The sequence below is a fragment of the Bidens hawaiensis genome, unplaced genomic scaffold (assembly GCF_021521415.1).
Source record: "Bidens hawaiensis isolate Kalapana, Puna unplaced genomic scaffold, B.hawaiensis_p1.1 tig00003244_1, whole genome shotgun sequence".
NCBI classification, from domain to species: Eukaryota; Viridiplantae; Streptophyta; class Magnoliopsida; order Asterales; family Asteraceae; genus Bidens; species Bidens hawaiensis.
In genome coordinates this window covers 2395786-2413136 of record NW_027491178.1, presented here as the reverse complement: position 1 = coordinate 2413136, position 17351 = coordinate 2395786, and positions in this window count along the sequence as shown.

The window sequence follows — 17351 nt, the reverse complement described above, 5'->3', positions numbered from 1 at the left end:
GTTGATGATACTACGAGTTATCCAAAACAAAGGTGAAATTTAATTTAGGTTTGACTTATGTCACATCAGTTTCTAATTGACTAAAATTATTTTATGAATGAATCCTTAAATGTTAGATATTCTTTGCCAACCTCCTCTAATCTTCCTGCAAAAAGTAAATGCTATATTCATGTCTAATTTGAACACTTTATGTGGGTAGTGTGTGTAGTGTGACTTTTTTTTTAATTAGGATACTTGTTACGTTACCGTATGACTTTAAATGTTAAAATCAAGCGTCATGTTACTGTTTTGTAGGCAGTGGAAATTTAACTAACATGTTCATTTAACACCGCATTATGAATTAAAGCAATCTATCACGTTAAAGTCTCGCCATTTTTATATTAAGGCATTTGGGCCCCATCATCTCATCGTTAAAACCCCGTTACCATGTTACCTTTTCCTTGTTTACCACACCACGTCACTTTTGTCGCCCATGTTGAAGCCAAGCCCCGTAGCCTTATGTTTACATCATCATAAAGAAATAATTCGCACTAGTTTGTAATTACCAATTTGAGAAGGTAAAAAGAAGGTAAATTTCTAGAGATTGACACAATCACACAATGATATACCTTTAATATTTGTCTTTGGTGTATAGAAAAAGTGAAATAATTTAGTAGTGTATGAATACAAAAAATGTATATGGTAAAACAATAGGAGAAATGGTGAAAAGGGGGGATGGTGTATGGGGTGATGTGAAGACTTGACAAGAGCAAAAGGAAGTTAATTTGGTAGAAAGGTGGTGTGTTATGGAGAAGAGAAAACCAGGGCCATTTGCCCATTTTTAGTACTCTTCATTCCAATTGATTATTGGGACAATGATGGAGCACTGCCTCAAGCCCTACCTATTTTTTACTTCTGGTACTCATGGTTTACATTCTCCTGTCACTCTTTCATTAAAAGTTTTAAATACAAAATAAATCAATATAATATATATTTTTAAAACGATTTATCATAAAAATCAACGGGAAACTTAGACCAAGTATTATGGACGTTAAAAACAACGGCTTGGCTTTATAGCCATTAATTGTAACGGCTATAATCATTAAAATTATCACCCGTTTCATCAGCAAGAACAAGCCGCAATGCTTATCTGCCAGAGTGCCAGGGCCATCCGTAGGGATGGATGTGGTGTGGCTGAGCGACGACATCAGGGTTGGTGAGGTTGTCCCGAGTGGCCTTAGACCGTCCGTAGTGGCCACAAGTTGTGGCATTTTGAGCTGAAAACGCCCGGGGGGGGGGGGGGGGGGCTTTTTGGCTAGGCATTTTGGCAATGGCGTTTTCTACAAAACGCGTTAAATGGCATAAGTTTTGATGTTTTTTTGGCCGTTAATGCCCGTTTATTAATAATATATATATTTTAATTTTTTTAAACAAAATTCTAACAATACATTCCTATAAGTACTTAAAAGGAAGAAATTTGACAACGACATTGATGTTTTAACAAACAAGCTATCCGAAGACCACCTGAAAATCCAATCTTTAAATCACTTCGGCAAAATAAAATTTTTGAAAAATACAACATTTAGTCTTATTATTATTATTGTAATTTTTATTTTTAAAAAAATATTGTATTTTTTATTTTTTAATGTAGTTTTTTTAATTTAATATTTAATTATTTAATAAATAAACCCAAAAAAATATAAAAGTGATTGGGCGCCACATGACACAAAATGCCCAAGGGTTGGGCATTTTGACTATACTATTTTTTTCTAAAAAACCAAAACTCTGACTAGCCGTCATATGACGCAAAATATCAAAAGGTGGGGCATTTTGACTATACATGGTCTTAGCATCATGCTAAAGCGACTTTATTTTTTTCGAGCTGCTTGTTGTTAAATTAAAGTTTTGTATAAACATGAAATGGATTGATTTATATTTTTGGGAAGTTAATTAATTGATTGATTATAAAAAAATATAGAATATAAATAAAGGGTATGCATACACGTAATGCATAGCGTGTATGGCAGTTGGTCTGAGTGAGTTGCCTGCCGCCAAAGACAAAGGGGGTAGAAATAAAAATAAAAAAGAAAGAATTTATCGAAGGAAGCACAGGATACGGTAAATATGGCTTGCGTCACACTCTCGCCAGCCCCCTAATCTATCACTCTTCAGGCCTACTCTGACCACACACACTCACTCTCTCTCTCTCTCTATTATATTATACTTTAAAACATGCATTCTTATTTCAATAATTATGAAAATATACAAACTTTTTGTAACTTGTAAGAGCATTCTCATCCTATTCTTTATAAATATGTGAGGGAAGTTTGTAAATTATAGGGTGGGGTGATGAGTGGTTGTGAGTGTAAATTATAGGATGGAGAGAAAAATGTAGTGATTTTTTGTAAATTTGGGGAAACATTTGAGGAAACATTGTTTTCCCTATTTATTTTTTAATATTTGTTGGATTGGTTGTGAGTAGAGGAGAGAGAAAACTGTAATGATAAATGTATAAAAAATACTATTTAATTAAGCATGAGAGAGAAATGTAGTGTTTTTTAGTGTAATTATAGGGATAGAGATGGGGGAACGGTGTTCAGCGCCCTCGGCGTCATAAAATATGCCTCCACCGTTCCCCATAGCATTGGGTCTTAAGACTCACCGTTGTGTGCGGCTTATAGAGAGGAGCTTTAAAGTCCTATTTTTTACGTGATGATGACGTGAATGATGGTAAAACCCCACCATAACACACGTTTAGATCAAGAATAGATATAGGGAATAATAAACTTATAAAAGTTGTTCCTTGTATAAATCAATTAACCAACAAAATAGTAATTGACATCGCTTGGATTAAACAAATCTAGTTTAAAAATAACATGATCGTAAGACTTCGAATTTGTTTTAAACCTTTTACATTAGTTGAACCCACACATATATGTCACAACATTGCAAGTATATCTTAAGCATAAAGTGTACATTATTGTAATTTTGTTTATTCGTTATAAAAAATAATTAGAAACTCAAATACCAAAACATAGTAACACATTCTTTTGTTTATCCTTCAAGGTAAACTAGACGTCGTAAATACCTTGCAAACCTATTAAACCTGAGAAACCACCAACCCTTCATAACTTTGGTTATTAGGTCTAGAAAGGTGATAAAACGAAACCGTAAGAATTGAAACTTATTATTATTATTATTATGATAAATAATAAGCAGTCAAATTAACTTAAACTTGAAAAAAAATATTAAATAAAGTCAAAGTTTGACGAGCTCCGCCTCAAGTCGTCATCCAGGGCGTGAGTGAGGGAGTGTGCAGAGAGCCTTAAGGTGGAGCGTATCATGAGTGTAGCCAGTAGGAGCTACATTTGTTGTATTTTTTATTTAAATTATAAAACAATATATGACCCAAAACGCTATCTCAGCCAACATCAGATTTCACTTTTTACCCCTTTACAACACATGTGTTGACGAGTATGAAAGACGGTTACTTTTTTTTAACGACCCATAACATTAAAGAATATAAGAGAGAATTTGCAAGCTGCGTACGAGAATGGAAAAGAACTAAAAGGAGTTAACAAAACAAACTGCAAATGAAAGTTAATAAAACTAAATTTGCATCAATCCTTCCAATCAAGATTCTGCCTATAGCTTCAATTCTTCACCTTTAAGAAGGAAGTGGTTTTTATGCCGTTCCTCAACATTTCCACTGATACCAACTTATTCTTAAATATCTGAAGAGGTAGGTCCCAGCAGAGCCCAGTTGGACCCGCAAGACTCACCTTAAACAGGGACGTCTGCGCAGAGACCAACTGGATCCGCAGGACCAACCATGCTCAGAGACGTGACGTCCTTACGCGCAGTATGCAAGCTGGTCCCGCAGGAAATGCCTCCCATGGTGAAGGACTCCGCCTGTTCCCGCAGCCTCGGATACAAGCCATGAGGGAAGGCCACCCGCGCAGCATGGCTACACGCACTAGGTACTTAGCTCTCGATCATTCAGTGTCACCTGAAGGAATGAGCAAAGCCGGGAGCAATCCCGCACAGAGGCGGGAGGGGGAATACTCCCGCCCAAATAAGCCAGTCTATACTGAAGGACCTTTCACTGTACCTGACGAGGTATGGGCGAAAGATCTGATCAGGGATACGACAGCTCACTGATACAGTATGGCGAGCAGCATGCTCCTGTACTGTATCACTATTAAGCCGCTGCCTACTCACCAACTACTGTCATACCACGTGCGTAGCCGGCAGTTGGTGGAAAGGGAATAGTATACAGCAGGCCTGGTCGCTATCAGCCGCTGCCTACCCACCAACTACCAGCAGGGCACGTGCGTAGGCTACTGTTGATGAACAGGAACACTGTTGCAGCCGGCCATACCTCCTTGGAAACCTACCTTCGGCTATAAATACCCCAAATGGTATGATCATCTAGGGACATCATATCTTACTACATTATCATCATATTATACCTGATATCTGCTCTAGCAATCTCTTAATATACTTTTATATTTAAAGAGCAATCTAGTCTGATTCTCACGCCGGAGGGTGGTCACAAGGAGGAACCCCCCCTTCTCAGTGACGAGCTCACGGTGTCTGTTTTGCAGGTTATCAGAAGAGCCATCTTCAAAGGGTCTAACCCCTCGTGGGAAACAGCTATCCAACCCCCAGGTTACCAGTAATCTGCCCGGGGTCCGGTTAGTGTTTCTTCATTGGCGCCATCCGTGCATAAAGCTAGAACTTTATTTTTCTCCAGTTTTTTCAAACTTCTACAAAGATGGTTAGAGAAATTCCGGTAACCATAACCCCTGCTACTAGGGGGAATACCGGCAACACAGTTTTTACGAACACTACCCCGGCTACCGAAGCCGGGGCAAGTGAAGTAAATTTTACGAACACTACCCCACTTACCAAAGCTGGGGCAAGTGCAGCAAATGATCGCCTACTGGGATCCACTGATACCCAGGTTGAGAAACGAAGACTCCCCCGCCAAACTCTCGATGAAGTTAAGGCATGGGCGGAGGCACGACAAAAGGAATTCCAGGCTGAGTTGGACGAACGCTTGCGTTCCGTGCAACAGGCCGACGAATTCGAATACTGGGAGGATGACTCGGAGGAATCCGACTCCGACGCGAACCCTCGCCATAGGGCAAAAGGGAAGCATAAGGAAACGGAATCCCAACCGAAAAGGCATTTTGGACAAGCCTTCAAACCAAAAAGCACAGGTGGAAGTCCACGAGACTTCTCTAAAACGTTCAGACCAAACGTTGCAAATGCAGGAACGTCCAAATTTGCAAGGGACATTGCTGAAGCAATCGCCCCAAAGAGTGCCAAACAAATGCCCAACATAGGCACATATGACGGTATATCTGATCCAGACGATCATTTGAACAGGTTCATAGCAGGGGCAACCGTCAGCAATTGGACGGAACCCACGTGGTGTTACATGTTCCAAATGACGCTGGTTGGGGCTGCTAGAGCATGGTTCGATCGTCTACCGGTCAACCACATCTACGACTGGGCAGACTTCCAACAAAAGTTTAGCCAACACTTCAGCCAGCAACGGAAGTATACCGAGGAGCAATGGACAATCCTCAAATGCATACGAGAGGAAGACGAATCTCTGCCAAACTTCATCACTCGCTTCAACTCAAAGAAGCTAAGTTTGGGCAATATCAGTGAAGATCTTGTTCGCGCTGCCTTCATCCAGGGCGCACATGACCCAGAGCTCATCCGCACCCTAACGGGTAAAGATGGCATGCCATCCACATGGGATGGCATCATGACAGCAGCAAAACGCTATGCGGAAACAGAGAAGCAACTGGGTAGAGATCTCCCACAGAGCACAAACCTCTACACCCAGAGGACGAGAGAAGACAACGTCCTCACCGCCCGATTAAATAAAAAACGAAAGCTAGGCATCTGGCAGTCAAGGGTAAACTTTGACACCTCATCCGGCTTGCAAAATCGGTTGGGCGGAAGGGATAATGTACAGTCGCACCGGAACTCCAGATGGACGCCACTCACCAAAAGCGTCACTGAGATATTCGCCACTGAAGGGCTCCCATGGCCAAAACCGCCAATAATCCGACATCGTCACGATGCAGATCGGAGCAAATACTGTGACTTTCACAAGACAAAGGGCCACAACACTGAAGAATGCATAGATGTAAAAGATATGGTCGAAGCATTTGTCAGAGATGGGACGCTCGCGCACCTCGTGGCGTAATAAAGGCTGAGCAGGCGGGTGCGTATAGAACCCCAGCTGGGGAAAACACGAATCAATTCCAGCTTCAAAATCGAGACTACATGCTGCGTAAAGAACGAGATCCCGAACCAGGTGCGTATCGGCTCGATGGCACTCCCATCCCAACAAGGGAGCTCATTTACACAGTTTGCATGTAAATCAATTCCAATTTGTAAAGAAAAGGCCAAGAGCCACTTCTAATGGAAATGATTCTCTTTAAGAATATCGAAGCTGATGATTTTACATTTATACTTTTCTGGACACTAATATGCCGGTTTTCACCGCATAATTACGTGAAGTCATTGCATGGGAAGGCGGTCCTACCCGCACGAACCCAATAACGTGACAAACCTTCACGCAGGTCAGTTGAAGGGGAAAAAGTTCAGCACCCAAAAATGAAAGTGCCGGTCTATCCGCATGAATCATTAACGAAACTGAATAATAACCTATCAACAACCGCGCGTCGAACGGTTAAAACTATCCAACACTGGTGACGGCATTCACATTACGTGAAGTCGTTGCGTGGGAAGGCGGTCTTACCCGCACGAACCCAATAACGTGGCAAACTTTCACGCAGGTCAGTTGAAGAAGAGTTCAATTATTCCATTAAATGAAAGTGCCGGTCTATCCGCATGAATCATGAAAGGAAAATGAACACTAACCTATCGACAACCGCGCGTCGAACGGTTCAAAACAAAATTCTTAAAAAGGTAAGAAAAACCTACACGCAGGTCAGGTATGGGTAAAGTTTTGCCATCCTACTAAGTGCAAGTGACGGTTCTACCCGCACAATCACGAAAGAGGAAGCAAAACTTCACACCTATTATCAACCACGTTCAAAGGTTAACTTATCCTCAAAAGGTAAGAAAAACCTACACGCAGGTCAGGTATGGGTAAAGTTTTGCCATCCTACTAAGTGCAAGTGACGGTTCTACCCGCACAATTACGGAAGAGGAAGCAAAACTTCACACCTATTATCAACCACGTTCAAAGGTTAACTTATCCTCAAAAGGCAAGAAAAACCTACACGCAGGTCAGATAAGGGTAAAGTTTTGCCATCCTACTAAGTGCAAGTGACGGTTCTACCCGCACAATCACGAAAGAGGAAGCAAAACTTCACACCTATTATCAACCACGTTCAAAGGTTAACTTATCCTCAAAAAGTAAGAAAAACCAGCACGCAGGTTAGATAAAAGTTAAAGTTTAGCCATCCTACCAAGTGCAAGTGACGGTTCTACCCGCACAATCACGAAGGAGGAAGCGAAACTTTAACCCACTATCAACCACGTTCAAAGGTTCTTATTCTAAACACTTGGAAAATTGCTAATTTAAACTAAGTATGCAAGTCATAAGTTTATAAAGCAAGGAACCCAAAGAAGGAAATAACAATCTTATACGCAAAAAGATTAATATTTCAAGAATATATTACAAGAATGGCCGGGTAACTACCCGCCTAAAAGAAAAAATAAAAAACTATACAAGTCTTAGCAATGGGAAGGGATCTTCAGGATCAAGCCTCAGGGCCGCTTCCACTTGGACCCGCTCCGTCGGAAGAATGGGGTGGTTCGAGGAACGCTTTGAGGACAGCTAACCCATCATCAGCAGCAGCTACTTCGTCCACCTTCTCCACCACTGGATGCGGGAAGGCGGCGTATTGGTTCAATGCTTGGTCATAAATGGCTTCAGTATCCACATTGAACAAAGGGAAGTTGGAAGGCGGGACGCCTTTCTCAACAAACCCTAGACCAAGCATGAAGCCGGCCTTTTCCCCATCATCATGAGAAGCGTTGAGGGCTGCGGTCATAGCATCATCGTAAGAGGTCTCTGAAAAGACCCGACGCACAACCTACAAAGAAAACACAAGTATTAGAACCTTTTCTTACAAAAGAAATGCGTGAAGATAAATCTAAACATACCTGAGGCAACGCTTCTCGAAGAAGCCATCGGAGGGCAGCTTGAGCTTCGGTATGGGCGCGTTCGGCTTCGCTCTTGTTAAGGTTGGCAAGTAAAACTTCCTTAGCGGCAGCCTCTTCGACGCCCTTAAGCTTCCGCTGGGTCTGGTCAAGCACCCCCCTTTGGTCCAGGATTTCCTGGAGTTTCTTGGCATCTTCCATTGCCAAGGCATCATGAGCGCGTTGGAGAGCCTCTAATTTGGCCTTGAGCTCCTCATTCTCCACACGCAAAGGGTCAGCAACGGCTTCAGCCTTGGCAGCCCTCTCGGTTGAGTTTCGCGCAGTCTCCCTGGCCAGCCGAAGCTGTTCATTCACAGCTTGGGCAGCCTTGGAGCGGGCCTCGAGTCGCGCCTGAACTTCAACCTCGAGGGCCTTGAAGGCCTTCTCCTTGTCGGCGGCAGCTGCCGCCAGCTGTTGGTTCTCCTCCCGAAGAGCACGCGCCTCAGATATGTCCTTAGCGTGAGCTGCTTTCAACTTGTCGTTTTCACGACAAAGCAGCTCGACGCGCGGCTGCATCCGGGCCTGGAGAACCCGAAGCTCATTAGTTAGCCTACCCTCCTGGTAGCTAACCATGGCTTCCCCCAACGCGCCCGGAGGAGCAGCGTGGCGAGCCCAGTCCACGCACTCCACGGGTGTGCGAAGGGTTGTTCCTCGGCGTATGTTCCATCGAGGAACATACACTTCATTGGAATCCGACACTGCAAAAGAAACAAAAGCAGTAAGGAAAAGATGATGAAAAACATAAGGGAAAAAGAAAGGAACCCTACGCACCTGTAGGGTCAATGACAGGCCGATAGCCGCCAAACCCATCACCTGAACCTAAAGGAAATCCATCCAACAGGTCAGGCAGACGGGAAGGTGGCAAAGATCGGCGTGAAGCCCTGCGCGTACCTGATGGTCCGGCCATCGGTGCCGGTGGCGCGGGCATGGTGGCAGCCGCCGTGGTCGCCGTCGTTGTCTCCGCCACGGTCGCCGCCTCCTTAAAAGCAGCAGTAACCGCCGGTTCCGTGAAGGATGCTGTAAAAATCGCACTCACGGCCGGCGGTGACATCATCTCGGCCGGAACACTTGGCTCGACGGAACGAGCAACTGGACCAGCGGATGCAGGCGCAGGCGACTGGGTCGACGCCTCAGGAAGGCTGACCGAGCCTACCGTCATTGGCGAGGTACTCCCCTGCGTTTCACCCAGGATTGCGTCAACATCCACGCCTGCACAAAGAAGAAAGTGTTAAAAGAAAATTATGAAGTGACAAATCTACAAAGGCATTATGATTATACTTACGGGTTTTCTTGACCCTGAACGTACGGACGGGCGGGGAGGAACCCGATGGAGCCGGCCTCTTGGTACCGGTCACCGTCGTCTTCGTTGGTTCTCCGGAGGTAACGGTCGTAACCTCCGGAGCAGTGGTCTTCTCACCACCGGGCTTCCCCGCCACCTCTTCACTATCTGACTCCGTGTCAGATAGAACCACTGGATCAGCTGTGGCCTTCTCCTTCCCCTTCACGCCGGCAGCAGTCTTCTTCTTCCGCACAAGGGGAGGACCATCTGCGGATTCCTCAGAAGACAGGACGTAAGGATTTTCAGCAACGGGTACAGCATTGAGGGGTTCAGGATAGAATATCTCCTTACCTGGCCGCCGGTGGCTCAGGAACTCTTGGCCCGGCGGATAGACCTCCACAAACCTATCCGCCGTTTGCTCCAGGATGGGCAACTCATTGTCATCCAGAGCACGAGTGCCCACCCGCACAGGACTGTCAGCTTCCCGCGGGAACAGGAGCGACTCCAAATTATTCCCCTCTGAGAAAAAGAAACAGTTAGAAAATTAACTAATATCAGCAAGAAAGACAAGACATACCATAAGGAATAGAGTTCAAACCATATTCAAGAAGGATGGGAAACCGGGACGCATCCTTCCATACCCGGCTCATCCCCAGCAGCACCATCCCGGACTCCGCAAACCGGTAAACCGGAGATTGGACCCGGGATATCTTCGCGAACCATTCCGCCTCCTGGTAGCTGGAAGCGTGAAGGCTCGGAAGCGCTTGACCCTTCTTGAACTTCATAGCAATGGGGATGGCGCGGGCAGAGATGTAGAAGAACTCCCGCTTCCACGATCGGAGACTGCGCTCGGTCACGCAGATCTTCAAACCCTTAATACGGGTTGTTAGGGTGTACCACCCCTGGACGCACCTCCAAGTATAGAAGGTCATCAGGTGGTCCACGTAGGGCTCAATACCCAGAATCCGGCACACCCACTCGAAGTGCCGGACCTTGGCAATCGCCATCGGATGCACCTCGGTCAGGTGCACACCGTGCCTCTCCAGGACACGATACATAAACTTTGTCAATGGAAACCTAAGGTTCCCATAAACAAAGAATGCAGCATACACCCCGATCTTGCCACTGGGGGCATCGTACACAGTCTGGTGGGATTCAGGAAACTCAGGCTCGAGAGACTCGAGCATGAACTTCCTGACTATGTACTGGTACTGATCGAGAGGTAGAGCACACTGGCACTCGCCAGCAGTACTCCTATCGTCGGCTACAGCTTCAGCATCATGAGAAGACATTTTTGCAGAAAGAAGAGTGATTTCGGGAAAATGCCTGCCTGAAAAAGGGGAGTATTTGCCGGAAATCACTAAGAAGAAGAAGAAGAGAGGTGAAAGTGTGGATTACAAAGGGGCCTCTCCCACTTTATATACTAATCGCAATTAATGCGGTGAATTTAATGCGGAGGAGAGAGAAATCGAAGGTGCAATAAAACTATGACACGTGGCAAAAGGCAGGCTGGCAACAGCTGTTGACAGGACGCGTGCCAGTAATTTCGCGGCCACGCGCCCGAAAAATCGTGCCCACGCGCCAGGAAAAGCGTCTGGAATGACCATGTTCTGTCACGTCACCATAACTTCCTGCACGTCCTGACAGTCAGAAGAAACCGTCGCACGACGTTTCAGAGGTTTGGACTGTTCTTATCTTTCCACCAACTCTTCGAATTTCAAAATTCAAAATTTAAAAAATATTAAAAAGTAAGCGGGAAAATACCCCTTACCCCTTGGCAAACAAGTAACCGTTAGACGGATGCGGGTACAGTGTAAAGGCAAAACCCTTCACATACCTAGCACCCGTAGGGAATTGAAGCCAAGTAAACCTTGGCGAACAAGTAACCGTTAGACGGATGCGGGTACAGTGTAAAGGCAAAACCCTTCACATACCTAGCACCCGCAGGGAATTGAAGCCAAATATTCCTCGGCAACCAACTATAAGACAGGCGCGGGTACAGTGTAAAGGCAAAACCCTTCACGTACCTAGCACCTGCAGGGAATTGACGCTAGGAATACCTTGGAAGTAAAGTAACCGTAAGACGAGCGCTGGTACAGTGTTAAGGCAAAACCCTTCACATACCTAGCGCTCCGCTGGGAATTGAAACCAGGATCTTCTGGGCAATGCTTGCGGAAACGGAAATAACATCCCCGCATAGCGGGAACGTTGAGAACTACGTTGTTTGAAGCTCCAGGATGGAATTGGTGGTTTTAACATAATTGATCACTATGTTCAAAACTACCAAAACCTCATGGAGAATCCACACAACTGGGACTCAATGCTCCTGACTTGCGAGGAGATTACAGACCTACCCGCATCATACCCAAAGACCAAGCAGGAAACTCGGGCATTTCTGCAAGTGACAAGGACTTCCCATGGAAAACCTTACAAAACCCTTTTCAAAACCCTTTGCTTAAGTCCAAAAGTTCACCTCACTTTATTAAACACGCATGAGAAGAACATTGGACTGGGGGGACTTGAAGAGGTAGGTCCCAGCAGAGCCCAGTTGGACCCGCAAGACTCACCTTAAACAGGGACGTCTGCGCAGAGACCAACTGGATCCGCAGGACCAACCATGCTCAGAGACGTGACGTCCTTACGCGCAGTATGCAAGCTGGTCCCGCAGGAAATGCCTCCCATGGTGAAGGACTCCGCCTGTTCCCGCAGCCTCGGATACAAGCCATGAGGGAAGGCCACCCGCGCAGCATGGCTACACGCACTAGGTACTTAGCTCTCGATCATTCAGTGTCACCTGAAGGAATGAGCAAAGCCGGGAGCAATCCCGCACAGAGGCGGGAGGGGGAATACTCCCGCCCAAATAAGCCAGTCTATACTGAAGGACCTTTCACTGTACCTGACGAGGTATGGGCGAAAGATCTGATCAGGGATACGACAGCTCACTGATACAGTATGGCGAGCAGCATGCTCCTGTACTGTATCACTATTAAGCCGCTGCCTACTCACCAACTACTGTCATACCACGTGCGTAGCCGGCAGTTGGTGGAAAGGGAATAGTATACAGCAGGCCTGGTCGCTATCAGCCGCTGCCTACCCACCAACTACCAGCAGGGCACGTGCGTAGGCTACTGTTGATGAACAGGAACACTGTTGCAGCCGGCCATACCTCCTTGGAAACCTACCTACGGCTATAAATACCCCAAATGGTATGATCATCTAGGGACATCATATCTTACTACATTATCATCATATTATACCTGATATCTGCTCTAGCAATCTCTTAATATACTTTTATATTTAAAGAGCAATCTAGTCTGATTCTCACGCCGGAGGGTGGTCACAAGGAGGAACCCCCCCTTCTCAGTGACGAGCTCACGGTGTCTGTTTTGCAGGTTATCAGAAGAGCCATCTTCAAAGGGTCTAACCCCTCGTGGGAAACAGCTATCCAACCCCCAGGTTACCAGTAATCTGCCCGGGGTCCGGTTAGTGTTTCTTCAATATCTTATTATTTTGTGTTTTCCAAATTAACCAACAAGTTACAAATAAAATTGCTTGAGTCATCGGTCATCACCTCACTCACCACCCTCTCATTGTGTTGGCATGAAAGTTTACCTATGTGGCGTGTTTTGTTTTGTTTTGTTTTGTTTTCTCACATTTCAAATTTACCACAATAGATGCCTTTTCTCTCTTTCTTACACGTAATTCCACGTCACGTCCAGTTAAAATAAAGGGCTGGCACTAGTTAAAAAAACTGAATATGATTTACACGTCAATCTTATTTTATACATAACACAAAAAGTATTGTCTGTTATATCACGTGTTCTTAATAGTTTACTTTTATTCATAAAGGTAACCTTATCATTGACTAATAACTGCCCTTTAACTAACACATTGCTTTGACGACATGATCATATATATATATGCCCAACAAACTTCAAACTTGTTGCTTGTGACACAACATGCTCTAAATCATTCGTCTCTACCAGCTTTTAATTTAATTTTATATTTTATAATAATAGTACATATAATAACACAACAAACATGTTACCGTATTGCACGTACATATATTACCTGTTTCTATCATTTTAATTACTTCTCACCTGACTTTTTTCCCTATCGGGCTATCCCTATATTTTTATATTAATGGTGCCAAATATTGTGACCCATCAGGAAAAGAAAATTGTTGATTCAAAGTCTCAAAATGAAAATTGTTATGATATTAATAATGTAGGTGTCAAATATAATTGTTGTATAGTAAGGACGTGCTTGTGCAATTATTAACATTTTGTATTTAAGGAACGATCAAGGAGAATACAAGATATAGATGATTACGTGCAGAATGATAATAATTGCATAAGCACCTTCTATATACAACAATTATATTTGGACCCCTACGTTATAAAATCGTAACAATAAAGTATTTGTATAAGGGAGCGTTACCAAAATTAATTAACTAGTAGTTATAAACGTAATAGCTATATCATTAATCGGAGGAGGTCCACACTCCACAAACCTCCACATCATCTATGCCCGATGAAAGTTTGATTGTTCATTGATTAAAGACAGATAAAATTTTATAATATATTTTATATTATATAAACTTTTTTTTTGAACGACTATTTATTATAAACAAGGTTTAAGACCAAACCTACAAACAGAAAAAACAATGGGACCAGAACTTTATAACAAAAAGGGGGAAAAAACATAGTTACAACACAAATTGATGATTCAATCTAGCACCTAGCCATAACATGACATCCTCCTTTATTAATTCTCTCCCGAATTTATAGAAACTTAAAAGTAATAATCGTGAAAAATTGTATTTCTTACAATGAAAATAATTTAATCTTCCCGTGAAATCACGCTTAGGAATTGTGAGAGTGGGGGTCATAACTAGGAGTGATGTAGATGGTATGTCATATATGCATGTGAATGTAAACACAAGTATCGATTGGCATGATATGGCATGCACTTGTAGTAATCAGCCTATTGCCATGCATGACAATTTTCCATGCAGTTTACATATATTCACTATTTGTTTCTCTACAAAATGCTTCTTGTTTTATTATTGGCCACTTATTATAATATAATATAACTATGTTAAAAACACAGAGGAAAATCATGAAGTCGAATCTAATAGTATAAGAGCATTCACATCCCATTTCATATATTTTCTCTATAATTTAGCTAAAAAACATCATTTCATAATTTTATCTATTATTTTTTAAAATTCTTCCATATTCTATTCCCTATTCATATCCATAAATTAATTATTTATTATTTTTTCTCTTTTGTCTTATTATATAGTAAATGGTGATTGGTAGATATGTGATATATTATATGGTGTGAATCAAAAATGAGTCCCTATATTTAGAAATTTACTTTAGTTGCCATATAACTCATCCATATAATAGAGAATGGATTGGAGAGGTGATTTTGATGGTTTTCTTAAAATTTACCCTAAATAATATGGGTTTGACAACTTTAGAGAATGGATTGAGAATGCTCTAAGGGTGGTGAGAGTCATCCCACATTCTATATCGCTTTTTCATCCCTAGACTCTTTGTTATCGTCCCACAACCATCCTAATTTATCTTTCAACCATTTTATTTTATTAATTTAATTATATTAACTAATATAAACTATCTTAAAATTAAAAAAACATAAATATAAAATAAATTAAAGTAACCTTAAAATAACAATCTGTAAAAGTAAAATCACAACTAAAAAATATTAAGGGTATTTTTGGCAAAACTAGTTGGTAGCTGCAGCTAGAAGCTGCTGGCTGGTGGCTGGAAGCTGTAGCTGGTAGCTGTATCTTTTATAAATATTTAGGTGTTTGGCAGAGTAGCTGGAGCTTTTAATAAAACTAGTTGCGCGGTGCACAGTTCTAATCCCAAACCTATTCTGACTTGACCATTTTCGACTCAAAACTGTACCAACACGTACTGAACTAAATTAGCCCTTTTGCATCAACTCGTTCCGACCCTAAGTTGGTTTTACACATGACATGGGCTTGCCTGACTCGACTGTTGTTTATCGTAACAATTAATCACATAATATGCTAATTTTTTAAAGGTAAAGATGTATAACAATATGATACTCAAATTAAAGAGAATAAAATGCGCGTTTTATGATGCAATTTGTTTAAATAAATATTATCGTGTGAAAAATTTATGGTCTTTTAAAAAGTCATAGGGGTAGTTTGTTTTAAATAAGGGTTAATTATGAAATTATTATATAAATTAACAAAAAGTGATGAAAATTCAAGTACCAAAATTGTAAAATTTGAAATGCCAAAAGCTTGTATCATTTTCTAAACGCCACTTTTAGCTTAAAGTTTTTTCTCATAACCTAAAAGCTTCAAGCTACTCTAACCAAACAAGACTTTTCAATAAATATGAGCTTTTTTTATAAAAGCTTGTAGCTTAAAGCTCCTAGAAACTCCTAAAAGCTCATTTCCAAATATACCCTAAATATATAACTTTAAAATGCTAAATTAACAAAACATAAATTTAATCTTGGACTTCGGATACGCCGGATTGGAGTCGTGATCATGAGCGGGACTTCGGATACGCCGGATTGAAGGTACCCAAAAGGCTAGAAGAGTGTTTGTCTTTTAGAGATCTGAATGAAAAGGTCCATACACTACTACACGTACACAGGACAGGACTCTCTTCCCCTCCATATCTTCAATTCACAGATATATACATTGCAGAAGACAAATCAATATCTCACTGTCATTTTTGGACCTCTGTACATTCGTTTTTTATGGGGACACTTTGCTAAATAATGACAACTCACACATGTATAATTCACATGTATGCATAGCTACTATAAAATACAGTATTATAACATATGTTATATTACATGAAATACATTCTTGGTTACAAATGAGGCCTTTCTATAGGACCACTCCCTATAATTGGTTGGTTCAGTCCTTAAAACAGTTAAAAATCACCTTAAATAGCTAGATCAGTGAGTTTAAATTTTAAAAGGAGATTATAAGTTGACCTTGTGAACCAAGATGCATGGAAATTATTACTCGAGGCCCACTCGCTAAAATCTGAATCGAGAGGAATTTAAATGAGCCGGAAACAAGCTAGAGTTTCACATAACAAAGCTCACAAGTCTCGTCATTATGTTGTTTATACATATTTAATTTAATTTATCTAATTATTAATGGGATATAAAAATTAGGGATTCCCAAATTGTTCATTTGAGACACATTTTGTCCATTTGACTAGTCACCTCCCAATAATGTCCACTAAAAATTAGGCGATCAAACTGGTTTCTAATCATCACCCGACTAGATTAATTTAATTAAACTAGTAAATGTCATGTAAATGTAGCTAATAACTTGTATGTTTAAGCACTTGAATCAATTTCTTATATTATGTGATTTTCTTTATTTATGTCTGTATAATAGTTTATTTATGCATGTATAATATTGACTTACAACAATCCCGAAGTCGATGCTCAGGGATCAAGAGGCATATATGCGAGAATGTGGAAGGAACCGAGGCATTGGAGGCGAGGGATTTGGAGGCATGGGATCATGTGATGATGCAAGTGGAGTGGGAGGCGACACAACAAGAGTTTTAAGTGTTGCTCCGAATGACACTAGAAGAATTGTTTCACAAACAACAACCTTGAACGCCACCATCCCATGATGATCTCGCTATACATATGGATTATGCCCTTTAAATTAGTTATAACATAATTTGTAAATAATATATAAAATAAGGTAACTTTTTTACTTGCAAAAGTACTTTTTATGATTTAGAACATGTACTATTTACATATTTATGACAAAAGATGCCAAATTTCTGTTGGCAAACATACAATGATCTAAGTTTTGAATCACCTTACATATTTGTTTGTGATAAATTTC